Source organism: Bolinopsis microptera, chromosome 4 (genome assembly GCF_026151205.1).
Source record: "Bolinopsis microptera isolate Bmic1 chromosome 4, MBARI_Bmic_1.0, whole genome shotgun sequence".
NCBI classification, from domain to species: domain Eukaryota; kingdom Metazoa; phylum Ctenophora; class Tentaculata; order Lobata; family Bolinopsidae; genus Bolinopsis; species Bolinopsis microptera.
This window is the reverse complement of record NC_087075.1, coordinates 8,492,147-8,507,212: the sequence shown is the minus strand read 5'-3', so window position 1 is coordinate 8,507,212 and position 15,066 is coordinate 8,492,147. Positions and strand designations below refer to the sequence as shown.

The window sequence follows — 15,066 nt, the reverse complement described above, 5'->3', positions numbered from 1 at the left end:
TGATTATTAGTACAGAAGAAGAATAGGGCTGTCGGAACACCCTTACAAATGCGAGATCACCTTTTTAGGTGTCAATAAGTAAATATGGTATTCCCTCTTTTCAGATTCTTGGATTTCTCAGGGTCATGACGATACTACGATAGCTATTATTCCCTCTTTTTATTGGAAATACCGACATTCCGATCAGCTGGAGCATTATACCGTTTGTACAGGATGGCTCGTGCAAGTTAAATGCGGTCACGTTTATAGATTCACATATGTGGACTAACTACTTGTGGTGACATTTCTGACATTCTAATAATAAATCGGTTCCGATCGGGTGTGAGTGTGTGTGTATTAGAACGGTAGTACAGTGTGTGTAAGAGTAGTTAACTGCATGTGCTGTGTAAGTTAAGGTAAGTAAGGGTAAGTAAAGTTGTAAGTAAACTGTGTAATAGGTCTCTCAGAGCTGAGTATGATTTCATGATTTAAGGTATTAGGTACGTGATGGTATTCACGATAACAGGGGCTGATGAAATTAACCCAGTGGTTTATATCACAGAGATCTAATTGGAGAGCTAGATACTCGATCTAGATATTGGAGCTAGATACTGTTCCAGAACAATATCTTGCAAACGCAGCGTGTGTGGTGCCGGCTTGAGAATAAAGGGATCATATCATAGGCTGATAAATGGACTGTTAAATGGATTGTTAAAGAATAAGACGGTGTTTAAGAGAGTTCAGAGTTTCAGAGTGTACAAGGTTGCTCTCTGGCCTGGTGTGGAACACATTGTTCTTATAATTTGTGGCCCATTGATAACATCTGGGTCTGTTCAGGGTCCATTCAGACCTCCTGATCTGATCATCCGGTTGAACTGTAGACTTGTTGTTAGATGCGAAAATTAGATTACAAAGTACGCACACCCACATACATACGTACACAGTCAAATCTTGTAATTTGTAAACGTGCTGCACTGGAAAAGGTGTTAAACTGCCCATTTTAACATCCCACAGAGGCACCTATTAAATGGTTGGGAGGGTGGGGGCGGGGGGGGGGGGGGGGGGGGGGGTTGGTTGATTCCAGAGCTATACAGGAGATCACCTACTATAAAGGTGCTCTGTTTCCAGGAACCCTTCTAGAAACAGTTCTCATCTCACTCTAAACACTGTAATTGAGGTCCCTCCATTGTTAGTGGGTGTGTACCCTAAATTTAGGCGTGTTTACACTTCATGATGTTACAATGAAGTATGTGTGTGAGAATTGAGTTGTACACTCAGTAGGAACGAGGACTCAAGGCACCAGGTATGTGTTTTTCTCTCGGTTCTAATATTGCTTACGAGATTGTCTCAAAAAAATGTTCATGCAAGGTCTAATAATAATGGTTCACTGTTCCGCTCTCATACAATTTCTCCTCTATTTCCATCTCCAACTCAAAGCTGCCGGCACATGTTCTTCATTCGGTTCTAATATTGTGTACGGGTTTGTATCCAAAAAGTGTCTCAATATTCATGTAAAGTCTAATGGTTCACTGTTCCGCTCTCATACAGTTTCTCCAACTCAAGGTTGCTGGAACCTGCACGTGTTCTACTTCTTCCTGATATCTCGTGCGGGGTTGTCTTCAAAAAGTGTAATTTTCAATATGAATATTCATGCGAGGAAGTCTAATGGTTCACTGTTACAAATTCTCCTGTATTTCCATTTCTTTTGTCATACAGCAAGGATCCCGAGCACACAAGTAACAAAAGACACCATTTCTAGTGTCCAGAGAGTGCCGAACTCGTGGGTTGCCAACTATTGTCATTGGTTTTACTAACACCAAGAGTTCCCAAATATGGTATTGCTAGTGCAGGGTTGATGGCCCCCCGTGGTTCTGATGGCTCTCAAACTTTCGGTAACCTCACAAAGAAAATTTTCAATTCCTAATATCAACAGATAATTTATCTACCCATCTTTATTCTAATTATGCTTAATTGGGTTAATTATGGCCTATTAGCTTAAACTACTCTGTAACTGTAGTGAGTGTAGCTCATATTGGTCCGGCCATCCTTATCCAAATTATGGCCTATTAGCTTAACTAAGCTAGTAACTGTTGTTCATCAAGGCCCGGCTTTGTTTATCATAATGTAATTATGGCCTATTTACTTAACAACTTTTATTCCTCCTTTTACTTATCGCCTGTTGATGGGAAGTCTGAGAGAGTATAAATAATTATAATTAATATCGGGAATATCTGGTGTTGCTGTGGGTCCTTTCATATCACAACCTCTATTATACTCTGTTATAGTTTTTGGTCATTAATGAATGGGCCCCACACACCATAGTATAATATTGGTCCTTTTGCCGTTAATATTACAATTGGGACTAATGCCAAGTTGTGAACAAACTCCGTAAATATCGTTAAATACTGAAGGAGTAAATTTACAATTTTTACAACAAAAACTTTGTAACTGTAGTTTAATTATGCCTGGCTTTCTTTATCCAAATTATGGCCTATTTGCTTAACAACTTTCCTCTTTATATTTATCGCCTGTTGATAAGAAGTCTATGCGGCTATAATGAACGATAATAAGTGTGACTTGGGGCGCTGTCACAGCTCAGCCTCTACTATAATTACGGACCATTAAATATCTAGGTATTCACATGATGATGGTAGGCCTTAACTGTTACCATTAAATTAGGGACTAATGGTAAATTGTGAAGAAAAAGAAACTAAGCAAATATTGTTTTAGGTCAGTATCAAGGAGTCCACTTTCCATTTTGGCGACCTATTGGAGTCATGATGATTGATAAGACGTATCGGATTTCATGTCGGCTGGAAGAGGGAGAATTAAGAAGGTGTTAAAAATAATGATATTTGACTACTCCTCAAGCTTTATACGGTTTTGACTGCCTGTAATGAGTGGAAATTGATACCACTACTACTCTGAATTCTGAAACACTTAAGCTCACATTTTTATAGCAGTATGTGGTGCTAAGAAATAGTCACATCAAATCAATCATATTACTTACAGCTCATTACTTACCTATTTGCGATTTGACTCGGGATAATGCTCCGACCTGTACCTCATTAAAAGAGCTTACTTACTCTGAACTTAATACAGCAGTCCAGAGGATGAATGTGCAACGTTGCCAGTAATACTTACTCTTAACTACACATGTGGAGCTCTCACGGCTAATTGGTTGATAATTGGACGGTAGTGAGGCCGATTTGAGGGATAATTGGTATAATTGGTGGTCTCGTATCCTTGATAGTTTGGTGGGTAATCAGCAGATATGGGAACTTAAGTGCTGGCTATTAGTGTTGACTGCTCTTTTAAACGATCTAAAATGGTAACTAATGCATTGGCAGACAGACTTCGTGGGTTATTTCTTGGGATACAAAGCAAGTTGCTGGCCGGCATCCAGAGGGCAAAGTCACTTAGTTTGGTCATGGGTCTTTATTCTTGCCAGGAAATGTTGGCTTAGAATACAGGCAATATAAATAGATCCACTCCATATCATGACGTAATAGCGAATTTCAACTGACGAATAAAACTTCACTACGTTGAGTTTTCTGCCGCAATATTATTCGATCTGTCATCAACCCCCTTCAAGTTTGTATGTAAATACTCTAAATATTATGCTCAATTCTAAAGAAAAATAAGTTGAGACTTAAGGCCTGGTATTGTGTTAATAAGGCCTATCCTCAACATAAACTCGACAACTGATGTGATTCTCAACTAGTGAGTTAACAGGCTTAAGAAAAATAGATTGAGAAAATATAGGTTGAGAAAATTCTTCAGAAAAAAAATTGAGACTAAGGCCTGGCATCAGTTGAGGCTTACCCTCAACTTTAAGTCGGCAACTCGAATGATTCCCCACTATTGAGTTAACAGGTTTAATGTTTAATAGCCACTTATACTAAATAGCAAGCTCTATTTTCTGCTAAAAAGTATTTTAGTGGAATGTGGTACATTCTTCTGTTAAAGTTATAGTACTTTGTAGATAATTGCCGAGCGGTTTGTAAATAAATAACCGGCAATTTCTTTAGAAGTAATTTACATTATCAGCCATTGGAATTTAGAGAGTTTCTTAATAAGACATTTTTATAGCAAGACTTACAATGCTTAGATTCCTAATATTTCCAAAATGGTAAACTCGAGATTTGAGTGTTAAAAAATTACAAGCTACATTTTTTTAACCGATACGCTCGAACTTTACCTAATTTTCCGGTCACTTGACACGTTTCGGAAACAAGAAGTTCAATAAACAATAAATGACCGGTACATAGAAAATTATTGATAAGGGGGATAAATTTGATTAGACCCTCAAAAGGTTTGTTGACCAAGTATTAATTCTGAAGAAAGCAGGAGTACATACCGCTCTCATAAGGTTTGTTGACAACGCATTAATTCTGAAGAAATCAGAAGTGGCACTGTGACTTACTGGATCCCACTATATCTTGTTGGATTCCTTCTGGATCTTTCTAAAATCGTACTGTATTATAATGTATCCCACTGCAGCTCCTGATCCTACGAGATCACTATTGTTTACTTACTATGTTACTTACTTTGGTTACTATGGTTACTATGGTTACTGTGGTTACTGTGGTTACTGTGGTTACTGTGGTTACTGTGGTTACTGTGGTCACAACTCACTGTTTACTCACTGTTTACTCACTGTTTACTCACTGTTTACTCACTGTTTACTCACTTTGTTACTTACTATGGTTACTGTGGTCACATCCCAAACAACTCACTGTTTAAAAGTTGTTACTACCTGGACTATCCCTCATGAGAGTTCAGCTTTCTAATCTCTTCTATTATCTGATATCTCTTTTAAGTGAAGTAGTTATGTCATACTCATTATACTACATACTATACTTGTACAATGTACATTTTGTCTGCAGAGTGCAGATCTAGTTATGGGAAGCCGGATGATATGAGTCTCTAGATCTCTGCGTGTAGATATTTCCTCGCAATCCTGGTCACACTCGTCACAAAATGATCTGAAACCTGTTGGACAGGAATTTATCGAGCATAGAGAATGTGCCTGGGATCCTTAACGGAATTTTAAACAGAAAATACTTGGAAAATACCACGTACCACTGAATCTCAAGGTTACAATTTCCTGATATCTTGAATTGAGACATCACTCGCTTTGACCCCGTTGATCTTAGTCTGGCGAAGAAATATAATTGAATTACCTGGTAATGTGTAACTCTATTCGGTGATCACTAGATTACGAAAAATTAGGTCCGGGTGTACTTACCGGTTTTCTCCTTTGTTGAGATGAAATAACCTTGGAACTTTTAGACTTGATTCAATTTACCAATCAGATTGAGGGTTGTTTAGGCCCTTAAGGAAGCTGTTTGTGATAATTTGATTCGTGTAAAAAGTTCGGGTCACGTACATGGTTCCAGTGCACTGCAGTGCTTGATTGGATTGTCTGTCACCATGTACCCTATTTTAACATTTTCAGCTATCCCCGATAATAGATAATCATATTGACTGTTTTTCTGGCTGAAAAAAAAAAGTAGTGGTGGTATCATTTATGCCTTATAAGAAGGTTGATAAAAACAACTCATCATAATAGAGAGCGTCGAACTTTAATTCATCTGAGTAGAAGCCAACATGCTCTACTTATGATACATAATCTTGGCAGGAGGTTTTTATCTTCTTCCCAGAGCAAACCTGTCAAAGTTAAAAGTAGATGTTAAAACTTTTCGAGGAGTTTCTGAGTACGCTGCTTCACGCTTTCCGGTTATAATAACTATAATATCAGCTTAGTTTCTAATTCTCCACTGTATCTGGCGCTGATATCATATTATAGAGAAACACCAGCACTGGATCGGTTGCAAGCAACCGGTTATGTTCACGCTTTCCCGGACGACATAACAGCAGCTTAGTTTCTAATTCTACACTATTAGTATCTATCTACCTGACGCTGTTTAGAGATACACTAGTACTGGGTTGTTAGCAAGCAACTGGTTGTATGGTGCCTGTTACAACTTCTCAAATGCTGGGTCACGTGACACAGTACCTGTTAAGATAGTAGAAATGTACTTAAGTTATTCTAGGTTATTCTTTTACGGTCCAAAAAACTAGCACTTGGAAATAGCTTGCATGCGAAACACATGCTTGTTTTTCCGTTTTCTAAGTTTTATTTCACACTACATGATATCACTTTTAGTGTTAAAACACATATTTCCTCGGCCTTCATTGGTAACTCTTTGAAGTTACCGATTGTTCTATTGTTCAAATTTTTACAGCATTTCCGGGGCGGTTGTCTGGGAAATCCTTCCACAAAATCTTGGATTATTCCAGATTCCAGCCGGTTATAGTGATGATCCAGAATGAATATTTCTTTCATTTTGCCATTTGCGGTTTGCCAAAGCAAAAGATGGAACATCCCAGGCAATCAGTGCGAAAATATCAGATTATAGTATAGACATGTCGCAATTAATGATTCCCACTGTTCATTGCAGATGAATCGGAGATCCCAAGGTCTCAAGTGCAAGTACCTCATGCAATGTACCTGATATCTTGCTGATCCATCTAAAGAAAGGTGAAGTTTCCAATCAAAATGAGTGCCGGTGTCTACCGTGATCACTGATCATCGTACATGATACTGCTCGTTCATCATCACCAATTGTGCAAGGGAGAACTCAGAACAACACGTCTAATTGTTGGAACTCTATTGTGTTCTAAGTAGTATAGGTCTGGTGCTGTGAAGTTTAAGTCAAGTACTGGAACTGTAGGCAGCCAGGCAGGGTGAACCAGGCACAAACCATGAACAGCACGTGCTAGCACAGACATTGGAATTTCGGGAATTTACCGTTTGGTCTGACCTATCTTTTGTCAGCTGAGTTCTCTCAGGTTTCATAGTCACAAGAATAGAAGGATGGTGGAATTTTGGCCGGGACCAGCTGTTTAATGGGCAGTGGCGATGAATTAAGTCTGTGGCTATTAAACCTGTGCTAAGAATTTAATTAGAAGGTTGAACGCCCATTCTCTTTTCTCACGTACCAGCCATTATTAGTGTACGGGGGGTCGGCTATTGTAACAGGCGAACAAGGTGGCATTCATCTGGCTACCCTGCTATATATTATTAAAATAAAGCGCACAATAATTAATAATAAGAATATTCACGGCCATGGTTTATGTATGGTGAATATTAGTGAAACTGGCGAACAAATTGGAATTAATATTACTTCTCTGCGAGCTCATATCAATTAAAATCATGAACTCACTGAAATTGACATATTATTTCAAGCAATTGTCACACGCCATGGTCTTATCCACGGCTTGTAACTGGCGAGCAAAGTGGCACTCATCTTTCTGCTGGCTGCTCACATATTCATTATTAACTCACAAAGGTGAACATTTTATTTCAAGCACGGAATTTAAAACAACTCCTTCCGGAATTTACACCCACCACCGGCAATGTAAATCGAACTTTCCGGAAAGAAGGGGTTGGACGTCAAGTAACTTATTAAGACTGTCAACACTTGGTGGGTGTTGTGGGCAATACGTTGTGGGCACTACGTAGCCTTTTATGTGTATTCGAAAAATATAAAGTAGGTACTCGCTGCAATTAATAAAGGGCGGGATATGTTAGTACACACGACACACGATGATAGTGTAGTTTGTGGGGGGATGTAGAGGGAGAGTGTAGAATTTCGAAACTGTCGGGTGCTATCAATTATGAATTATCATGTCAATAAGTACTTTAATTGTTGTGACGGAGAATTTGTGAGGTTGAGGATAAATAATATCTTCACAGTTCTAAAAAATGCCCTGATCTCATGAAAATGTGACCGAGTGACGTCATTCTGACGTCATCACAGATGGTTTGATAAGAAGTTAAAACTCGTTCTCTGAGAAATGTTCTCCCACCACGCTTCCAGATAAGGGAAAATTGACATGGAGTCTGGGCTTCAGCATTGTTTCCCTGAAATTTTAAACCGGTTTTTTGTTGTAAAACTGGTTTCTGTTGACAGACATAATGTCCAGAGCGACTTGCGTCGTACATGGGCAGAAAATAAAATTGATTATCACTGATGATTTAACGATTTAGATGGTGATATAAAATCTCCAATTAAAATCTCTAATTAAACTGCATCGTGTAGTGTAGGCTGTAGGGGTCTGACTCTTTAGACAAAAAACAATATTGTGCTCAGCAATGTCCATTTCAGACACTTTCGTCCTTCATGCTGGATCGATTTAGTGGCAATAATTTAGAAAGTTAAAAATTCAAAGTCAAACTTTTAAAAGTCTGATGTTTTTATCTTCTAAACCGTGGGGTTCCTGTTGTAAAATAGACAACAGAGCTAAAAATGACTCATTATTATTCCTCTATTCTCGCTCTAATTTCCGAGAAGCAGTCTCAGAATCACTTACCTGGACACTTTCTATCCCCCTGGATCATTGTAAAGCCAGGTACGGTCTACATCTCTCTGCTGTAATCGTAGAATGTTTAACAAGGAATGTGCCCCAACCGGTCTAGTTAGCTCTGGAGATTTGTTGCACCGTACTATGTACTATGACTATGTAAATGATCTGTGTGTAAATATGTGGGGGGGGGGGGGGGGGGATGTTTGTTTAGTGAATTAGGACGGAATTCTGGGAACTTTGACCTTTATAATCAAACAGAATAATTGTTATAGTATGTTTGAAGAATGTAGATATTAATGTTATTTCCTGATATAATAATGAAAACTCATATTAACTACACATGGACTATTATATAGAGCGCTAGGTTCAAAGGAACAATGGCATATTGCATTGTGTGCGTGTATAATATGTAGAATTAGCAGGACATATTAAACCTTCCGCCCAAGAGAGTAAACTTTAAACATGTGCGTGATCAGTTATTAAAAATGTAATAAGCTTTGTAACAATGAAAACACACGATTAAGCTTTTGTCTCTGCTGAAATATCTACCCCTTTTCAGCTTTTAGTATCGTTCTTTTGATCCAAGGAAGAGAATGGATTTTAATTTCTATTCTAGGGAATGGTCCATAATGGTTTATGATATAATAATTTTGGTTGTTAGAACATTTAAACTATTCTTATTGTAACTTAAACGTACCATTACGCATACATTTTTTCAGGGCAGTCCAGGAGTGTAGTGTGCTCGACCATGATGTGAAACACTCTCTGTGAGATGTGTTAGATCTGTGTAAGATCTGTGTTAGATCTGTGGTTGAGTTCAGTTCATCATGCAGTTGAGAATGGTAAGTGAATCCACATCCTCCTGATAATGAAGTCATGATAATTTACTTGTAGAATATGTACCTTATTTGGATATCTCTGTATAACTATTTGGATAACAAATGAGTAATATACGTTAATTAGTAAAGTTAAGTTCCGCCCATGACCCATTTGCTGTCTGCAAATGACGTCACAGAACTTCCTTACCTAAACACAACCTAATTTGGTTTGTAAAATGTTACTTGGCAGAACTCCTTCTATTAATTAATAGAATATCTACCTTATTTGGAATACACCTGTATACCTGTCATAATAACAATCACTTAATTTACGTTAAGTAGTTTAGTTTAAGTCTGAAAATGACGTCATAGAACTCCCTTACCTAAACACCCATAAAACTTCCCTCAAAACTTCATAATTTGGTTTGTAAAACCTAACCTAGCGCTTAACTGATTTGTAATCACCCGTCAAATTTCTCGCTATCCTGCTAATGAATCATGTTTTCGTCCAGTTGGCTCGCACTGCTGCTGCATGAATGTCAACGCATCTTTTTAGCTGCTTCGTATCTTAATATGATTATCTTGATGAGGAGGGTTGAGGAGGGCTAGGGGTACTAGCCACATTCAACAGACTTGCTAGAGCCGGTTTCACCTACAATATTCGGGGCTAGCCGCATTCAGCAGAGCCCCCGAGATATTTGATGGTTCCTGATGATGTTCAGCCAGCCAGTTTCACGGATTTAACGATTTTAAACACGATATTCCATGACTGTGTTGACATTGCCAGTCATTGACTATAAACTCTAACATTTCGTCAACTTTTTATAAAACAAAGCTACTGAGAATCTGAGAATTCCTTTGATTGATGACAGGAGTTAGTCAGTAGTCAGTAGGGTGTGATAACTGTGACGCAGTGCCAATGATCATAATGACTGGAATTATAGGCTCCTCTCCCAGACAGTGCGAGAGAGCATTGTCTTCAGGGACTCATGGTCCTATCAACAACTTTATAGGTCTGTTAGAACGCATCAGACACAGCTGTAGTTTATATATTATAGTGTACATTCTGAGATCAAGTTGGAGAGATGTGTTGACTATCAGGTAAGTGCATACCGTGCACACCGTGTAGTCCACTCCGTGCACAGTATTGCCAGTATAACATGCATGAGCTATACAAAACGTTTCCTGTTCACAAAATTATTTTTCGGTAGTTGTTGAAAAAGCTGGACGGAAAAACCGGGACCTAGTCATACGGCTATATTCCACAACTGGATGAGGCCGACTGGATCATGGGTAACGCATATTTTATTAAATAAAATCTTGACGGTTCGCCCTTAGTTTATTTTTAGTTGATACTATAAATCTGCCATGTTGCTAGACCCACCTGGCAAATCAATTTAATGTGTTACTCTGATTGACGTCGGGTAAACTCCATAACCATCTCAAACTTTAGATTAAGTTATACTTTCTGCCCAGGACCCTTTAACTGAGTGTCACTTTAATAGGAGCTAAAAGTTTACTCCCACTTTCGGCTATAACTTTTTTAAAAGGTCAGAATGGTCACACACACAGACGTCACACACACACTTCCGAAATATTTTAAGTGATTTAAAATGACGTCAGCTCAAAGTTTTGATATATTATAGTTAGCTCAGATTTCAGAAATTGGATAATTTGCCCAAAATAACCAAAGATCATGAGCCATAACTCATGAAATAGCCCGGCTGAGCACTTTGCAGTCACGCACATTGGGACTGACATGTCACATGTGCAGTTGTAGCCTCACAGGAAGAGTTATGGTGATTCTGAACCCTCCACCCACCTGTTCCATAAGTTAAACTACCAAGCCACTCCACGTAGAATAAACATAAACCTATACCCCAGGCGTGGAGTAACCACGTCGTGGCGTGGATGGTGGTTAGAGTTTCACAGGTTCGGCGTGACCTCCACCACTACCACACCAAGTTTCGTGCGGGATGCCAAGGTGCAGGATTTAGTGTGGCATCGGTGTCCCTTACTCCGGTAGGAAGGTTTAATATTAGGTCATCCATAAATAGCACTTAGTTCGGTCTCAGATATATTATTTCGAGCAGAGAAAAACTTTCTCCGCTTGGATGGAGTTCAGGTTTTAATCACCCGTACAGTAATATATTTATTGATCATTAGAGCCACCAACGTCGCAGATACTAATTTTCATTTTAGAGGCCTGGGCAAATGAATGAGGAGTATTTTTTTCTGTTTTATTTTGAAAAGCAAAATGATATTTTCTCAAAATCTCTAAAGGGGTGCGCTGATTCGCTTCAATCAATGCAATAGCCCTTTGTATTCTGTAGGGTTTGCAAGTGCAAGGTGTGATGGCATTGGCTGATCGAAAATTTTCAGCTTATTGAACATGATTGGATGACTTATCAAATGACGAAATTGCAGATTCTTCTATTTTTATCACGTTATCTCAGACTCCTTCATCTAAAAATGAACTATTGAAAGGGTCCTCTTCACAAACAGTAAACCGTCACTGTACTACCCAGTGGCGTAACGTTGCCTGTTGGCGCCCCCCTGCCGAAAAATGCGCCCCCCTGTTGGCGCCCCCTCCCCTTTTGGTGCCCCTCCCTAAAATTGAACAAATTAGGTAATTTTAAAGAATACTCCGGTAAAATCTCTAAAAAAGTGTTTATCTTGAGCAAAACGCGCAGTTTTGCTAGTACTTTAGTTAAGTTTTCGAAATTGTCCCACATTCAAACGACGATTTGGCGCCCCCCTAAGACGGCGCCCCCCTGCACAGCGGGGTCAGCAGGGCCTTTCGTTACGCCACTGGTACTACCTTGAAAACCAACTATTAAATTCTGTCTAATTGATGACGTCAAGTAGTTAAGTTCGTCAAAGAGTCTGACACGGCGGCCCTTCACACACCCTCTCACACATCTCCTCTAATTGGGTGTTGATGGAACAATACAACATTTACTAAATATCACACTTACAAACCACATGTGCCACGTGTAGGTTAAATTGAAGTTAGCTGGTACTGTTAGCTTGTTTTATCTCTCCCAAACAGTCTACCCAGAACAAGTCTTTAAGGCTCAGGTTTTACTGAAATCCTGTTCAGTCGAGTCGAAGGTATAATGGTTGAGTTTCGTAACATCCATTAATAATTACAAAGGGGCTACGTCCGCAATCTTGCTTTAAGAGAAGCTTCTGAAAGCACGATAGTCGTCAAGAGTACCAAGAACCATTAGTATTTGAAATGTGTTTCAGCTTGTCGGGTGACTGGTACCAGGTGGGATAAAGGTTTGAGCCTTAAAGCCCTTACTTCAACACAACTAAAGAATGTTGGACTTTGACATCTTTTCAGACAAGTCAATTGCAATTTTCGGCAGAGAATTCTGGATATTTTATAAGTTTTTGAGAATATTATATGCCTCGATCTTTCAACCAGGTGCATTAACTGTTATATTTCTTCATTAAGGCAGACACCTTGCCTCTTCTAACTTTTAAATGGTTTAAAACGCACCGCCAAGTTTGGCCTTTGACGCTTGATATTACTATATTTCTTAGTAGCCTTTAATCCGAACATGGCCTCAGCTCAAGCTGCTGTCCACTGGGTACACTAAATACAGTAAATGTATGTGTCCCCTATATGTTATAGGTCAGGGTATCTGGCATCTGCACAGTGAGTTTAAAACTGAAAAGGGAGCTGACTCGTGCGGTAGGAAATGTCAGATATGGAGGGTACCGTGAGGTAGCCATGTGGTTTAGGTATCTTTGTTGTCTGCCCCGTGTGTACATATGTCTAAATTTTCCAGCAAGATATCCATTAACGTAAGCTGGTTTCAGGGGCTCACCGGCCCGTGTCGCGTGGCACCAGGAAAATCGAGGTAATTCCAACCCTCTGCCCCTTGAGCTTGGGTAATAATGAGTGAACCATAATAAGAATAACTGGAGCATGATACCCTCACGATTGTTTACCCCCGAGGGTCCCCGACGGTCGCAGTTCCGAGGTCAGGTAATTCTTTAATCAAATGAGATGGATCAAGGGACTGTTCTCAAGAACTCACCGGGTGATATTAATAATGTACGGGGCGCAGTAGTAGAGGTCGCGGGCTGGTTTTGGATATCTTTTTTGACAAAGACCTCCCCTAACGATATCTCTCAAATTTATAATATATCTAGCAGCCCCGTGAGAAGCGATGCTATGTTACCGACACACATGGTATAATTGCCGACTAACAAATTGGAGTCTTTTTTATGGGACTGTAACGTGATTGAGCAGAGGGCTTGCTGGCAACACTCCAAGGGAAATCTATTGCTGATTGCGATCGGATTGCATTGAAGATCTTCAAAATATTACTGTTCCTCTGGATGTAACGGTTATTACGGTTACGTCATATTATATAAGATCTAGTTTCATTACAGGTTGGTTTGTGGTCAAAGCTAGGTTATTATTGTAAGAACTTTGTAATAAAGATGATTTATTTGGGCTGAGCGCTGACTACCTTGGTTAGTTAAAAAAAGTACAGAAAATTTATTTATGCTCCTTCATAAATGTTTTTATAGACATTTAAAACCGTTTTAAAACCAATGTATCGTGAACACCCTGTAAATGTAATCCTGTATATGATGAGTTACCCAAATAAATCGTTTGAAGGAAAACGAGGATTTAGGCTAGTCGTAAATCAGTCAGAATCAGAATTTTTCAAGCAGTCATTTAATAATATAATGGTACTAAATAGCGAACGGTTATTCTAAATGGAACACAAATTGGAATTTGACGTTTGTATTTTATATCCGCACTTATAAACTCAATGGCTTACAGAAAATATGCAATGTGAAATCTAGAGTCAGAGCTTTCCCTGTGAAATTTTAAACAGAGTAAATTTAATTTCTTGTTCTCACTCAAGTTCAGTTCTTATCTAGAATTATCTTGGATATCGTGTGCGCTTAAAAGCCTCTGTCCGGTTACTTCATACCTCGGAGTCGTTAGTCTCCTCTATTTCTAGTGATTAAGATTAAGTTCTTGCTTAAGATTATAGGGTTTAGGGGTCTGGAAATTGGTATAAATGTAGATAGTTGGGGCTAATGTAAATGGTATTAATGTATGAAGGTATGATTGATGTCAAAGTTCTGGGTCACAGGACGTCCCTGAGCTTGACAACTTTGCTCGATAGTATTGAGGATTGATGGTTCTATAAATAGATTGTTACAGTCAAGGTTGGAAATAGATCGCTGCTTTGATGTGTCACGGTGCTGCATTTTCTTAGCACCTGGTTTCTTCTTGAAATAGAGAAATTGGCTCCACCCTTTCTGATTCCTTTAAATCATATCATTTTACATTCCCGTACAAATAGTAAAATAAAATAAAAAGTCCGCAATCGATATTGATGATCAAGCTTATTCTGTCCAGATTTCTCATCATAAGTCTCACGTGGTCACATTGTCTTCGTGAATAATCATCTGTAATTACAGCAAGTACTTAGGTATTGTCCTCCATGGGCCTTGCCTCTAGGCCTTGTATGTGGGGTCATGTGCTCTCTCTTTCTTCTTCTGTCCCAATACCGCACATGCACATCTATATTGCTATATTATTCTTGGCTCATGTCCAAGAAGTATAATACTCGTAGGCGGAGAAGCGCGGCAACAGGTCACGAGGTCGTGTACCACTTCCTCCTCTTTTTCATTGGTTGAAAACAGTCACGTGACCCCAATTCTGAGCTGTGATAGGCAGGTTGTTGGGACTTGGTACTTCCTGCCTGGTGGTCTTGGAATCCTGCCAGACGTGCTCTCCCTGTTATGATGTAATGCTTCGGCCCTAATGCTTGGGGTTACTACTCTTAACTCTTCCATTTAAGTGATCGACCCAATTAATTAAAATTCACAGCCATGGAAAAATATCTTGGGG

At 39.1% G+C, this 15,066-nt stretch overlaps 1 protein-coding gene and 1 long non-coding RNA gene across 3 annotated transcripts in view; one reads left to right on the top strand and one right to left on the bottom strand.

Moving 5' to 3' along the window:
* LOC134814043 (serine/arginine-rich splicing factor 2-like) overlaps positions 1–15,066 on the bottom strand; it is a 94,953-nt gene that overhangs the window by 29,259 nt on the left and 50,628 nt on the right. The window lies entirely within an intron of this gene.
* The window catches only part of LOC134814150 (uncharacterized), a 43,734-nt gene that overhangs the window by 1,492 nt on the left and 27,176 nt on the right, over positions 1–15,066 (top strand). The window contains exon 2 of the long non-coding RNA XR_010160105.1: positions 9,075–9,197. This is a non-coding gene — a long non-coding RNA (uncharacterized LOC134814150). The remainder of the gene's footprint in view (positions 1–9,074; positions 9,198–15,066) is intronic.